Genomic DNA, 14,736 nt, shown 5'->3' on the forward strand with positions numbered 1-14,736 from the left:
TGCACATGACTTTTGAATATCAAGAGTACCAAGTGATCATGCCTACTGATTGAATTCAGATGTGGTTGCACCTGGAAATCATTGTGGTGTCTTTTAGTTATTCAATGGTAAAGGATATTAGACTATGACAATTTTGATATGTATGGAATATATTGTATATTTTAAATTTCCTTTCCTACATTCTTCGTTTACCTCTTCCACTACTCTCTCCTTCCTTCTGAATTACAAGAAAAATACATGCTGTGGCAAACAGTCTATTGGTTTTAGAAGGATATTTAATAAAATGTGAAAGTGTATTTCCCCTATCCTGCTTCTTCCCCATTCTACTGTTAAGTGGTCTTAAAAAATTGGCATAATTCCATGTAATTCACAGGTCTGGAAGATATTTTCCCTAATTTTTTCTTTGTCTTTTGCCTTTGTTGTGGTATAAAAATTTTATTTGTTTGTAGTAGGACATATCAATCCTTTCCTTTATAGCTTCTGTTTTTTTTGTTTTGTTTTGTTTTTTTTTTTTTTAAAGATTTTATTTATTTATCAGAGAGAGAGGGGGAGAGAGAGAGCACAGGCAGACAGAATAGCAGGCAGAGGGAGAAGCAGGCTCCCCGCTGAGCAAGGAGCCCGATGTGGGACTCGATCCCAGGACACTGGGATCATGACCTGAGCCGAAGGCAGCTGCTTAACCAACTGAACCACCCAGGCGTCCCAATATAGCTTCTGGTTTTATATTGTACTAAAAGTAGACTGCTGCACCTCCAGATTATAAAATAATGTTACCATGTTTTCTCTTTTATTAATGGTTTTATTTTTTGAATGTATTTCTTTAATCCAGTCAGAATTTTATTTGATTGTTTCCTCCTTCGATGCCTTCCTCCGATGTCTTCCTCCTCCTCCTCCTCCCCCCCCTTCCTCCCTTCCTTCTTCTGGAAGTCCTAAGGAAATGACTTGGATTATTATTTTTTTCTTAAATAATTGACTAGGCAGTTGTCCTATCTCCTTTGTTTTAATTTTTAAATATCACAACATTCTCTCTTTTAAGTTCAAACAGGGGAGAACAAAGCTTTATATGGTCACTGTATCAAATCTTCCATTTTTTGATCTTACAACAGAAGTTTGCAGTATCTCAGTGGTATTGATAAACACAGCTCCAGGGAAAATTGTCATAAAAGAAGGAATTTATTGCATATTCTATCTGCTTTTCATTTGAAGTAGAATGCTTTTCGGATTTATTTAAAAGTGCAATAGGATGGTTGAGGAGAGCTTTTGATGGAAAATTTGTTGACAACTGAATTTTTATAAAGCCATAAAATGGCAGAATCTTAGTTATAGGAAAACCTTTTGTCCAGTTGGAAGACAAAGTAAAGCAGACAGTTTCAGAATTCATTAATTTTAAACCAACCATAACATTGAAGCTACACAAGGAATACGTGTTTCATTAAAATTTTAGCTACACCCTGAATTTTATACTCTTGCCTATAGACCACGTGATAAAGGGAAAGCAATTTTTTTGTGTGTTGGCTGTGTTATATGGACCTCTGGAGAAGCCAGTCACTCATCCATGCCTGCAAACTCAAGGAAAGAACTGACTGGCACTATAACATAAAACTGTTTCATGAAATTAAGTATCTTTTCTTTTTTTTTTTTTTGGTCTGTCTTCTAATCCCACGCCTTCATTTGTAAACTTTTGATGCAAATGATATGGGTAAAATGATTATCTCAGGACCCAGAAATAGGTAATCTGTAGCTCTGTTGAATTTAGTCACAGAGAAATAAGTGGGTCAACAATAAATCATTGTCCATTGCAACTAACGGATAAAGTCAAATTAAGGATGAATAAATTAGAGACTTTAAGTGGCACAATGCTGTCAGAGATGTGGGAGTGTTTAATGGTTAAAGCATATGTTCTAATATCTAGGTTCCTGGGTTCCAATTTTGCCTCTGTTGCTTGACAACTGTGTGTTATTTATTTTTTTGTTGGCAACCCAATTATTATCCTTTATTGCACCTTTGATTATTTCCAAAGGAGAGCTTTCTGAAAACTGACTCTCCTCTGAAGTTATGGAGTTAGTGAGGGTCTTGATACATATTGTCAAAGTATTTCCCAGAATGTTTGTGACAATTTATACTCCTACCAGCTGTATTGCTGCTGACTTTTGTATAACAATTTTTAATCTCTGCCATTTTGTTAGGTAAAAATACCATCTATTCTTTTTTAAATTTACATGTCTTTAATAAAAAGTCTGACTATTTTCACAATTATTAAGAATGCATTTGTATGTCTTTTTAACTAAAGATATATTTCCTGTTATTTTTAGCATTTATTAGTTTTTAAGTGTTAACAATCAAGATTAAAGTAAATTAGTACTTATAATTATGCAGCTACTTGTATTTAGTATGACATCTTATAGATTGCAATTTGTCTCTAATATAACTCTGAATTAAGAGAGCTGCAAAATTTTATTTGGGACTAATCTGAAACATACTTGCATCCACTTCTATTGCCTTTACCCCCTTTATTTAGGTCTCTACCTCTAAGGACATGTTTGCTGCTTATACCTAATTATACTTTATCTCCTGAGAAATCCTATCTAAGCCTATCTTTGCATATATTTCTTTAAACTCAGACACTTCTTGGCACACTTACTCCATCAAATTCTACCTGATTGACACACTAATTTCTCAGGGCTGAAGGATAGATTATTCTTAAATCAGACCACAATGTACTAACTTACTTCCTCCCCTCGATAGGTAAATTCAGCATATTAGGGGTGGTTTTAACATAGGAAATTTTCAGCACAGTATACAAGTTAGAAAATACTTTTTTAAGTAGACAGGTGTTCTGCCTTACTAAGATAAGACTAAATTATCAGGTAGATGTTAGCAGCCTACATAGCTACAGTATAAGACTTGGGTTACTATTAATTTACAATTTCCAATATTTGATTAGATTTCCCATTGATTTCTGCATCTGTTAGAAAATGCATAAATCTCTAAATGTAAGGATACCAACAATCTTAGATCTTAAATAGCAGACATGATCTGGTTTTGACAGAGTTAAGAAGAATAGTAACACCCTAAAGCAGCTAGAAATTTCCTAGGAAGGGCAATTTAAATGACCAAGGAGATTCTTAAACTCTGCAAAATGATGGAATAGAAATATTGAACTCCAGTCTGAAAAGCCAAATGTTGAGGAATGAGAAAGAAGATAAAAATTTATCTAATCACAGGAAGTAAAAAGGATTAACAGGGAGATTTGTTCAAACTCTCAGTATTAGAATTATGTGACATCTATCAAACTTAAAAATCATAATTCTAAACTATCAGGGAACATGTGTAATATAGTATAGTTAATAAAATTAGAGAATTTAGATAAATTTAGAGATGAAAGACCCATAAGGGACTAGGAACTGACAGTGAGTATGTCTTCTTCCAGGCTTTCTTTACTGATGATTTCACACGAGGTATTTTCTTTCACTTCTTACTGTTCTTTTCCCCTCTCCTCTCAACAGAATGATCCTAGATGCTATGATATGAGGTTTACTTAGGTCCAGTCTGGTACTCCTTATAATCTGTGTTAAATCAATGGTCATCAATAAAGAAGTACTAACCATAAAATAATCACATATGGGTATAAAATTTGAGAGCTTATTATAATTTTGGAAATCACTGATTCTAGAAGAGCAATGATTTTATAGAATTTGAAGGCATTCAGGTGGTTTTCTTAGAGTAGGAAAAAGCTATCATGCTGTATGTGTAATTTTCTGCAATTTTACCACTTAAACTAGATGTATCTGAAAATGGCTTCTATATTCAATAGGCTATGAAATAAATTGCCTTTTCTGAGTGGTAATACAGAATAATGTAAAGGTCACTGTCATGTTTGAGATTTTTAACAATGTTCATTGTACTATAAATAACTATGGCTAGCATTTTTATTTCATGAAATCTAAGTTATATAAGTTGGATTTTAAGATGCAAGATATGTAGTAGATGAGTTATATTGAAAACATGTGTACATACCATATAGCTACAGGTCTCTTTAATTGAAGTACTTTGGGAGGCTTCTTTTAAACATAACGCCAATATATTTTAACATCTCTTGTTATTGAAATCTGGGTTTGAGTTTAGTGTTTATAGGAAAACAAATTATGTGGAAGTGGTCATAGAAAATCATTAATTCTCTGTCTTGGACTGGTCCCCAAAACAGAAAGTCCTCTTAGTAATAACTCCTTCACATTATTCTTGACACAATTCTCCTTTTTTTATAAAACATACTTTTTTTTTCTCATGGCAGGTATGGGTAGTGTCATTGTTGACAAGGTGTCAGAACACCACCAATATCTTGCTGACCAGCCAGATGGGTTTTGACAGCTTCACTGAAGGACACAGTGTGATAGATACCAATATTAAGAGTGAATACAAAAAATAAGGGACTAATGCTCATTTAAGACATAATATAGCCTCTTGGAGCCTTACTGAAGTTCCATCTTTAAATTCTACTTCCAAAAAGTCTCTTTTTTTACTTAATCAAAAATTATTTTATTAGTTGACCTACTTAACGACATTATAGAGTGATCACTGTTGGTAACTATAACCTGGTGTTGTGATAGATTACAAGGTGATGGGGATATTGTTCCTGGCTTTAAGGGACATAGGATCTAGTAAGGGAGACACACAAGTACATAAAAACTTATAGAACAAACAGCATAAAGGAAGCAAAAATCAGAAAGAGTAATGAATAATGAATGGTGCTGGAGAAATTAGAGAAGAATACATGAAGGAAGTTCCCCCACCTATCATCAGAATCAGGGGCTGGGGGGAGGATATTCATGAGATGTGAGAACATGAGTGAAGTCAACTAAAAAATAGTGAGTGGTCAAGGATTTGCTGGATCAAAGTTACATGCATTTACTTACTCATCATGCAATGAACACTTAATGAATGCCTAGTTTTAATGCTATATTCCAGGTGTACAATGGTAAACAAAACAGATTTGGTCTGTACCTTTATGGAACAAATACAACCTAGTGAGGAGACAGACATTAATAAACTATGGACATACTGTTTCAACTTGTAATAGGTGCTACGAAGGTATAAACAAAGGATAGAGGTGGAAAATACAAGGGAAGTCTACTTCAGATAATAAGAAATCTCTGAAGGGGAGATACTTAACTTCAGACCTGACAGTTAAAAAGTAGTCCAAGAAGGAAAGAAGAGGCTGAGAGGAGAAATTGTTTTAAATTAGGAAAATGGCAAGTGCAGAACCCTGGAAGAGATGCAGAGCTTACAATTGAGAGACTGAAAGAAGTCAGTGGGACTGGAGGGTAGTGAGAGAGGAACGCGGAGTGAATAGAAGACTGGAAAGGCACATGCTGGGGCAAATCAATCTATGAGCTTGTCAGCTACAGGAAGACATTTTGTTGCTATCTGAAAGTCATGAAAGAATTAAATAAAAATGTAACATGATTTTATTGATTCCTCTAGATTACATGTGGAAACTAAATATATACAAATAAAAAATGCAGTTGGGGAAAATGGGCAGGAGGCTATTGAAGTAGTCTAGGTAAGAAATAGTAGTGGTTTATACAAGTTTATGGAATCAAGACATATTTACCAAGATTTGCTGAAGGTATTAAAGACATAAGGCTGTTAAGGCAGGTTAAGGGCTGAGCATGAGAAAGTCCTGTGATTCAATTCTGTATCACATACCTCTGGGCCCTTTTTCTGACCTTTGCAGGTTGGGGTAAGTGTCCCCTTTACAGTGTTCTTATAATATCTAACATTATACATTTTACATTATAATGTAGTTATCTGTTTATGTGTTTGATTTTCCAACAGATTGATAGCTAGTACAATGAACACAGACCATATTCATCATTATCCCCTTATTCATAGACCCAATAATAATTTGTTGAACAAATGAGTTTAGATTGAATTTCTATATTAATCTGTAAATAATATAAAATTACATGAGCTTGTAATTTTTCAGCTATTTAACATGCTAAACAAATCAACTTATTTTTAGATGTATTTCAGAGTGTTAGAATCAAATAATATTTTATTAAAATCTGTTTATCCTCAGATCTAAAATTATTATATGATTTAACTGAAGCCCTGTAATTTTGGAGTTTTATTGAAATCAATTTTTGGTCTATAGGTAATTTGGAGTAGGATGACATTATAGAGACAGAAGACTTTGTTAATATTCATCCTTCCTCATTATAGTGAATGAGTTAGTCTCTATGGTTTCCTTTATCATTTCTAAAATCCTAAGAGGTTGTCCATTCTGGCTCTCCTAGTCACTTAGTTATGTTTTTAGGAGAAATGGGGGAGAAATCTGACTTGAAATACTTTACAGACTGCCGGGGCAGACAATCCAATATGTTTGATTCACTTAAGTATAGTCTCTTGAATGGGAAAATTTTACAGGCTTTTTAAAAAGAACTCTCACAAGGGGCGCCTGGGTGGCTCAGTGGGTTAAGCCGCTGCCTTCGGCTCGGGTCATGATCTCAGGGTCCTCGGATCGAGTCCCACATGGGGCTCTCTGCTTGGCAGGGAGCCTGCTTCCTCCTCTCTCTCTCTGCCGCCTCTCCAACTACTTGTGATTTCTCTCTGTCAAATAAATAAATAAAATCTTTAAAAATAAAATAAAATAAAATAAAAAGAACTCTCATTGTCCCTGCAGGAGTGATGCATGTGGAGTGAAGTAAATCTGAGGTAGATTTAGGGAAAACAACAACAACAACATCAACAACAACATAATTCAGTCTCTAAGTATTTATAGACATATAATGGGGAAATGATTCAGTTTTTCTATTGTAAAAAAATATTTTACAAAAACAGCATATACATCTGCACTAAAAATGCCCACTACCCAAATCCCATTCTAATAAAAACTACCCATTTCTGTTTCCAGGGAGGTACATTTTATATCACATACCTTTGTCTCTGTTTTCTCTCTATGCAGAGAAGCAGAGATGTCCTGAGAGAGCAATCTTGTATAGTTGGTCCCTAGAGCTGCTTTGGATTTAGTTCCTCAGGTTTGTCTAGTTCCAGGCCTAGTCTACATATATTCCTAAAATAAACTCTCATCTTCTTGAGGGAGATTAAATTAGTCTCCATCCCTTGCCACTGAAGGAACAAAACTAAAAATAGTGTTGATCAGTTATGTATGAGAAAATGAAAACCCATTGTAAAAAAAGAATTAGGGAGAAAGAAATCTATTTCCAGTTAGGTTCAAGGATGGCTCTAATTTATTTTTCTTTTATGAGTGAGCCATCTCTAGGAACAGAAACTTTCTTAGAGCTCCTCTTGCCATTTCCAAGGATTGCATATTGTTCTGGACCTTGCCCTAGATCTCCTGATGTTGAAGATGGTAGTACATCAGAACCACTTCAAGGAAGCCTGCTGCAAGTATTGATTTGAGGGTCTAGCCCCCAGAGATTCTGCAGGAAGTCTGGGGTACACCTGGCACTTGTAATTTTTTAAGAAGCTCAATAGTTGGTTCAGACACACAGTTAGGTTTTAAAACCATGCCTGATGACCTCAAGCAGTTTTGACTCAGAGATGCAGTCATATATTTTGAAATGTTATGCCTCTCTGCCAAAATGTCCCTCTGTTCTCTACTTCTGAATTAAAAACAAAGAGAGATTTATTTTTCTTTCTCTATCTACTATGTTGGCAATAACACAATAGTATTCGAGTCCTCAAAAATGGTCTCACTTGGCTTTGCTTCCTATGGAAGGAAGAAATAAGTAATTTATCATTTTGGAAAACTTAAGTTGAAATTCCAGGGTCTGCATGGTATCTGAGAGTCCCATTTGAGCTTTTCCCTTTAGGAAAGATAGAATACCAGAATTTCTATATCTACTTTCTTTCCCTCTGATTCTTTCCAAGCTCACCCTACCTCCTCTTGAGGAAGTAAAGAAATGAGGATATTTGGTGCTTTAAGCTTTTATCTTAAAAGCATTTGTCTTCTTATCCCACCATTTTGGGCACAGTGAAACAGACCTGAGCACAGAACATTACTAAATCACAGGACTAAATACACTGGAATGATTGCAGATCCCCTGGTCTCCAACCTTAGTTAGATTCTAATTATTTCTTTTATCATTATTTATTATTATTTTATCTTCTAATTATTTCTTCATTCCCTTTGACAACTACAACTGATGACAGTCTCATCTGGACCACTGTCCTGGTTTACCCAAGACTAAAGTGTTCTAAGACCTTGACTTTCAGTACTAAAGCCAGACAATTCCCAGGTAAACTGGAATGAATTTTTTATCCTAACCTTATCAGACATTATTTGTGCATTTTCCTTACTTCCAATGAAGGGTTCAATTTATTACTTCACAGAGAAAATAGAGGCTATCAGATGGAAAATTTCTCAACTTCTTGTCCAATCCACTTAAAAGCTTCCGGCCAGGAACATGGCTCCATCAGTCATCTTCTTTTTCTGCTGTGTCTTCTACATTTTCATATCTAGTATATCTGTCTCTTAAGTGTAGTGTTAAAGGAAAAGTTGCCAAGTGCAAGGCTCAGAGAGAAGTGTCCCTGCTTGCCTCTGACCTTGATAGAGGGTTTCTGCCATGCCCGTACTTCTCTAACATATAACAGACCATGACCAAAACCAAGGGAGGCTTTACAATGTTCTTATCTTTCTTAGAATTCCTCCTGATATGAGATATACTCCCCCTTGTACCCCTTTAGGTAGTCCTTCTACTTTCAGTAAGGGAAGCCTCATTGAAATGCATTTCTTGAGTGAAATTGCTCTCTCTTGACTGGAAAGCAGAGAGAGCCAGCTTTGTTTTTTGCATCTGGCAGTCTTTTCTTCTTTAACAATATAAACATGTTCAAGTATTTCCCATCTTAAACACAAAAAATCACCCTTCCTACATTTTAAATGCCCTTGACCATCTCTTACCTTGTCTCTCTCTTTCCTTCCTATTCAGTTTAAAGAATAACTGTGCTTTTGCTCTTCTCACTTTCTCTATGAATTGCCGTGTGTCTTTGTCTCTTCTGCTATTGCATGAACACCAGTGATCTTGTTGCTAAATGTTATGAGAAATGTTTCATTCTATCTGTGATTTAAAACTATACTGAGGTAACTTTTCAAGAATAATATAAAATAGCTTGTAATTCTTTCATGTAGAACCAAAAAGTTATTTTCTGTGGCTTTTGCCATTATTTACAATTTTATATTTATAACTCCCACTTTTTAAAACTACTCTGGTTATATTCATAAGACTGTGGAAATTCCTTCTCAGTCTTTGCTAAACCTTCATCTTGTATCCAAAATGCGTTCAAATATTAAAGTTTCAAGCATTTTGTATCCTCATTTCACTATTTCATTTACTCTACAGGTTCTCCCTGAGTTCATTTTTTTCTAGTTCAATGGCTGTACCTAAACCTATATCCTGAGGCCTGTCATGTCTCTTTCTAGATACCTACTTCCATATGAATTTCCTATAAGCCCTACAATCTCAACACTGATTTTTTCCATCTCCCATGTACCCCACCTCAGAATGATTTCATCATCTCCCAATTTCTCCATCCAAACAGTTTATACTGATGACACAACATCAACCCAGTTACTTGGCTATTACCTCTGATTTTTCTTGCTTATCCGCATATCCAGCCAGTTACTATCTCTTGCCTATTGAATCTCCTTCACATTTATTGAATCCATCTCCTTCTATCTATACCACTACTTTCTGGGAATGGGTTTTTAACCTTTTAAAGCTGTATTTGTGCAATAGTCTTCTAAATGGAGTCTTTGCCTCTAGGCTTGGCCCCCTTCAATCAGTTCTCCACACTTCTGCCAAAGTGATCTTTCTAAAACATAAATCTTAACATTGTGGTTAAGGTTGTGGGTTCTTGAATGAGACAGATACGGATTTATAGCCAGTTCCAATACTTACTAACTGTAACTTTGGGGAAGTTAAGCCTCAATTTCCTCATTGGTGAATTGGGATTATAATATCTATATCAGAGTGTTGTCTTGAGAATTAAATGAATTATCTATTTAAGTACAATGCTTGCAAAAATTAGGGCTCAATATTTGGTTGCAGCTATTACTATGGTTATTCTTATTGTTTTGTTGATATGTATTATAACTCTTTCTGGTTGAATTTCATCAATGTTTCTTTACTGAGCTTAAGATAAGGTTTTAACTGTTTATGTGATATAGAGGGCCTTTTATGATGATGCCTAGGTTGGCCTTTCTGATCTCACATCTTGCTGTTTCCCTTTCTCATTCTATCTTCTAGTCATTGTAAATTATCTACCATTTTTACAACAGTATTTTTTTTCTTTTTCCTCTTTTTCATGTTCTTTAAGATTTCTTGATTTTGACTATTTGCCTAGTCATCTTCTGCATTAGGCTGTAAGTGTCTTATGGGCACAAAAAAGGTCTTTCTTATTTATCTTGTGCTACCAATTTCCAAGCTAATACCTGGAAACTAGCAAGAGTAAATAGAAAAACACTCAAATATTGAATGTTATGAAGATTTTGGATAGTCATAATGATAATGACCCAGCTTGGAGAGGATATAATGCATAAAATAATTAATTAATAATAATTTAAATATAAAGACATAATGAAATGCCTAATGTTGCACTTATATATGAATTTATATGGTTATTACATATAACTAAGTTATAGATAAGTATTATGTAACTTATGTAAGAAGTTATATAGAGGTTGGAAACTATGTTATTTGGAAAATTTCAAGAAAAGAGTAGTATTTGAAATGTATTTTGAATATAATTTTGATTCAGTTAAGTAAAAGTAACAGGAGATTTTTAAGAAAGGTGTGCTATGGGAGCAAATGCAGAAGGAGTTAGTGTATATGGAATGTTCCCTGTGTGCTACGTGCCAAGATGACTGTGACATTGTGTTTGTTAGCTTGTTTTTCACTTGATTCTGTCACTGACTCTAATAGGTGGATAACTAAGGACACTAATTGTTAAAAATTTTATGAGGGTTGCTGGGGGGAGGGAGTTTGGGAGAAGGGGGTGGGATTATGGACATTGGGGAGGGTATGTGCTTTGGTGAGTTCTGTGAAGTGTGTAAACCTGGTGATTCACAGACCTGTACCCCTGGGGATAAAAATATATGTTTATAAAAAATTAAAAATTAAAAAAAAAATTTATGAAAATGTTAAAGTCCACACAGCTGCCACAGGGTGAAGATAGTGTTCAAATCCAGATTTTCCCTATTCTAAAGGATTGCTTTCTCCCCAGTGGACTGATGTACTGCAGGTGGAATGAATGTGTGAGACCAGAATAATGAGAGTAAGCCTGGATCTAGATTAGGACAAGCCATCAGTAAGACAGAGAAAGTGTTCCCACATTCTGTATTAAGTAACCATAACATTGTTTTAGCAGTCTGTTTGGTGAACTGAAGAGGTTGTCTTGAAATCAAGGGTTGTTGCCAAAAATATTCAGCCAACTTGCTATTAATATTCTTTCCTGCAACCATGAAAGCCAATGCTGATAAGTCAAATGCAGTTTTTTTAACTGGTTCTGGATATTGCCTCAGAATCCTTATTAGGGGTATTCATTAGAAGCTTTTGGTTGATCCATAACCATTCCTTCTTCCTAGCACCTGTCTTATTTCTTTATGGGGAATTACTTTGCAACTATTTTGAGCAAGGAGGGTGAAACTATAAATTATAAAACAAGATAAACCACCCCTTTATTATGAAGTATGAAGAGCCTCCTGAAGGCTGTGGTAGGATACTTTTGCCAGATCTTACTTGTCAATAGTACCAAGAAGTGAGCATGTGATCCAAACCTAATTAGACAAAAACTTTCTTTCTAAGAAGTTAGAATCTTGAGTGGAGCTATTTAGGATTTTAAAAAACAAAAACAAAAGCAACAAAAATATCCCCAAAGCAAAAAGCAAAGCTGTACACTCCTCCCAGAAAAGAAAACTTCAAGAGACAGTAGAGAGTTACCTGATGTTTTTCTGGTTTCTTTTTAATTTCAAACCATCTTCTCTAGCTTTGCCATTAGAATAGTGAGTTTCCCAATAATATTATTCCAATAAAAGTTTTTTTTTTTTCTTTTTGCACAAGTTAGCCAGAGTCAATATCTGTGGCTTGCAATAAAAAAAATCATAATCCATACCATTTTTATTTAGTCAGAGTTGGCACATAATTTAAGAACCAACAGGCCCATGATTTAATACCAATGGCACATGATTTAAGTCTAATAGGATTTAAATATGGAAAATATGCTGTGGTATTTTTATACTGTGTCAACTTGGCTAAGCTGAAACTATATTTCCCAGAATTCCTTTTCCCATATGGTTCTAAGTTAAAATTGGCCAAAAGAGAAATTTTTGTGATACTTGGAAGGTGGAAGTGAAGCAGGAGTCATTATGAGCTAGAAGTCTTCAGGGTCACCAATGGTGATAGAGTGTTGCAAATGTGACCTCAGTCCCTTGTACACATTTTCAGAACTTCATTACAAATGCCATTCCTGAATAATAGAGATTCCAGACTACAAAAAAAAAAAAAAAAAAAAAAAAAAAAAAGCAAAGTCAAGAGCTTTCTATCCTCTATTCTACTGTCTATCCTTGTGGTCACATTTTAGCAGCTGGACATCTGGATATACCTGCTCTTCTGGATTTCTTGGAGAACTCCATTTATCCACTCACTGCAGTGTTTCAGAAAGTCTCTTTTCACTAATCTTCCAACTTCTTTTTGGTCTGTTATTTCTTCAACTTCAACAGTTGCAGAAGATCTTATTCCTATAACAAATCTATCCCATTATAGTCATGTATATTCTACTTTCATGATTGAACACTGATTGCTATAGTTATTGGTATCAAAATTGGTACAAGGAGAACAGAACATAAAATTAGTAATTTATAATCAATTCTCTGGTCTTATTAGATTTAAAGACATTAATGTCCTTGCTGCCAGTAGCAAAGGGGACACCTGCAGTCCATGGCATGTAGTGGCAAAATGGTTTCTTAAATTGCCATCTGTGGTTTAATTTATAATCAAATGACCACAGAAGGCTTTGGGTCACCAAGTAGTTGCTGCTGTAGAACACTTTAATAAAAATAAATGAAATGGTTTGATGGTTGCTTCTAAGTGCATTAGAAACTGTGGAGAATAAAAAAAAAATGAGCTCAGGGTTTTAAATTCCCAAATCAAGGTAGGGTAATGGATTAGAGAGCTTCTGTGACTGCTCTGAGAAAAACTTTTATTTCCTACAAAATTTCTTTTTTAAAAAAAGATTTTATTTACTTATTTGACACAGAGAGAGATCACAAGTAGGCAGAGAGGCAGGCAGAGAGAGAGGGGAAGCAGGCTCCCTGCTGAGCAGAGAGTCTGAGGTGGAACTCTATCCCAGGACCCTGAGATCATGACCTGAGCCGAAGGCAGAGGCTTAACCCATTGAGATACCCAGGTGACCCACCTACAAAATTTCTTAAGACCAAACCCAAAGTCTAAAGTACAGAGTAGCTGAATTACCATTAAACCCACTGTTCAGGGTTTCTTTACTTTCTCTTTCTTCCTTTTCTTTTCTTTCTTTCTTTCTTTTTTTTTTTTTTACTGAACATAATTACTTTTATTATAAATTTATTAAATCACTTTGGACCCAGCATGTCCTTAGGTTTCACCCACTCATCAAACTGCTCTGCGGTGAGAAAGCCAAGTTCAATAGCAGTCGCCTTTAAGGTGGATCCGTTTTTGTATGCCGTCACTTTTTTTATTTTTTTAAGGTTTATTTATTTACTTTAGAGAGAGAGTAGTGAGCTGGGGGAGGAGCAGAGGGAGATGGACAAGCAGATTCCATGCTGAGTGCAGAGCCCAACATAGGGCTTGATCTCACAACCCCGAGATCATAACCTGATCCCAAATCAAGAGTCAGAAGCTCAACAGACTGAGCCATTCAGGTGCCCCAGGGTTTCTTACATAGAATTAAGGCATTCACTGGGAAAGAGTATAGTCATGAAAATTGGATGGAGAAACATATGCTGATTTTGATGATGCAGAAGAACTTGAATCTTTACATTTTATTTAGCCTCGACTTCCAGTAGAAGCACTTTCCCCCCCATATCTGAGAAAATTAATCTCCCCTTCCCTGAAGAACTTATCTGTCCTAGCCTGAGGAATTTGATTTTGAGGATAATGCTCATCTCCTCCTTAGACATACCTCACCACCTCTGCTTCCTTCTTTCTAGATATATGACAAGACTCAGATTTTGGCATGCTTTTGGGGATCAGAGGAAAATTATGACCTAAAAAAAACCTGGTATATACAGCAAAACTATTTACATAATTTGTATTCATATTAATAGAAATCTGGGAATAGGTATGGACATGATTTGAGAAGGTATTGGATTAGTGTAAGAGAATGTAACATTGGGTCAACTGAATGGATTAAAATTTGTTCACTAAGCAAAGATTCTCATTTAGTGTACTTTGAACAGCTGGCAAGTAGTTCTAACTTTGGGCTTGGTTAGTTGACTAAAATGGAGTTTGAGTTGTTAGAATTCCTTTGATAGACTACAGAGGACACTATTGAAAGTCTTATGGATATTTAAATGAGGAGTTAGATTTAGCTTGTAAGACCTATTCACCTACCTACATATGTCTGGAGGACATTTCTTTTATAAAGACTTGAGAAATAGATTGATAAAAGGAGGACTATCATCTTTAAAAATATCTGTAGTAGCTGTTCCCTGCAAGAATGATAGTAAGAAGTGCTGCCATC

The sequence above is a fragment of the Mustela putorius genome, unplaced genomic scaffold, assembly GCF_011764305.1.
Source record: "Mustela putorius furo isolate JIRA1106 unplaced genomic scaffold, ASM1176430v1.1 tig00003846_pilon_pilon_pilon, whole genome shotgun sequence".
NCBI lineage: Eukaryota > Metazoa > Chordata > Mammalia > Carnivora > Mustelidae > Mustela > Mustela putorius.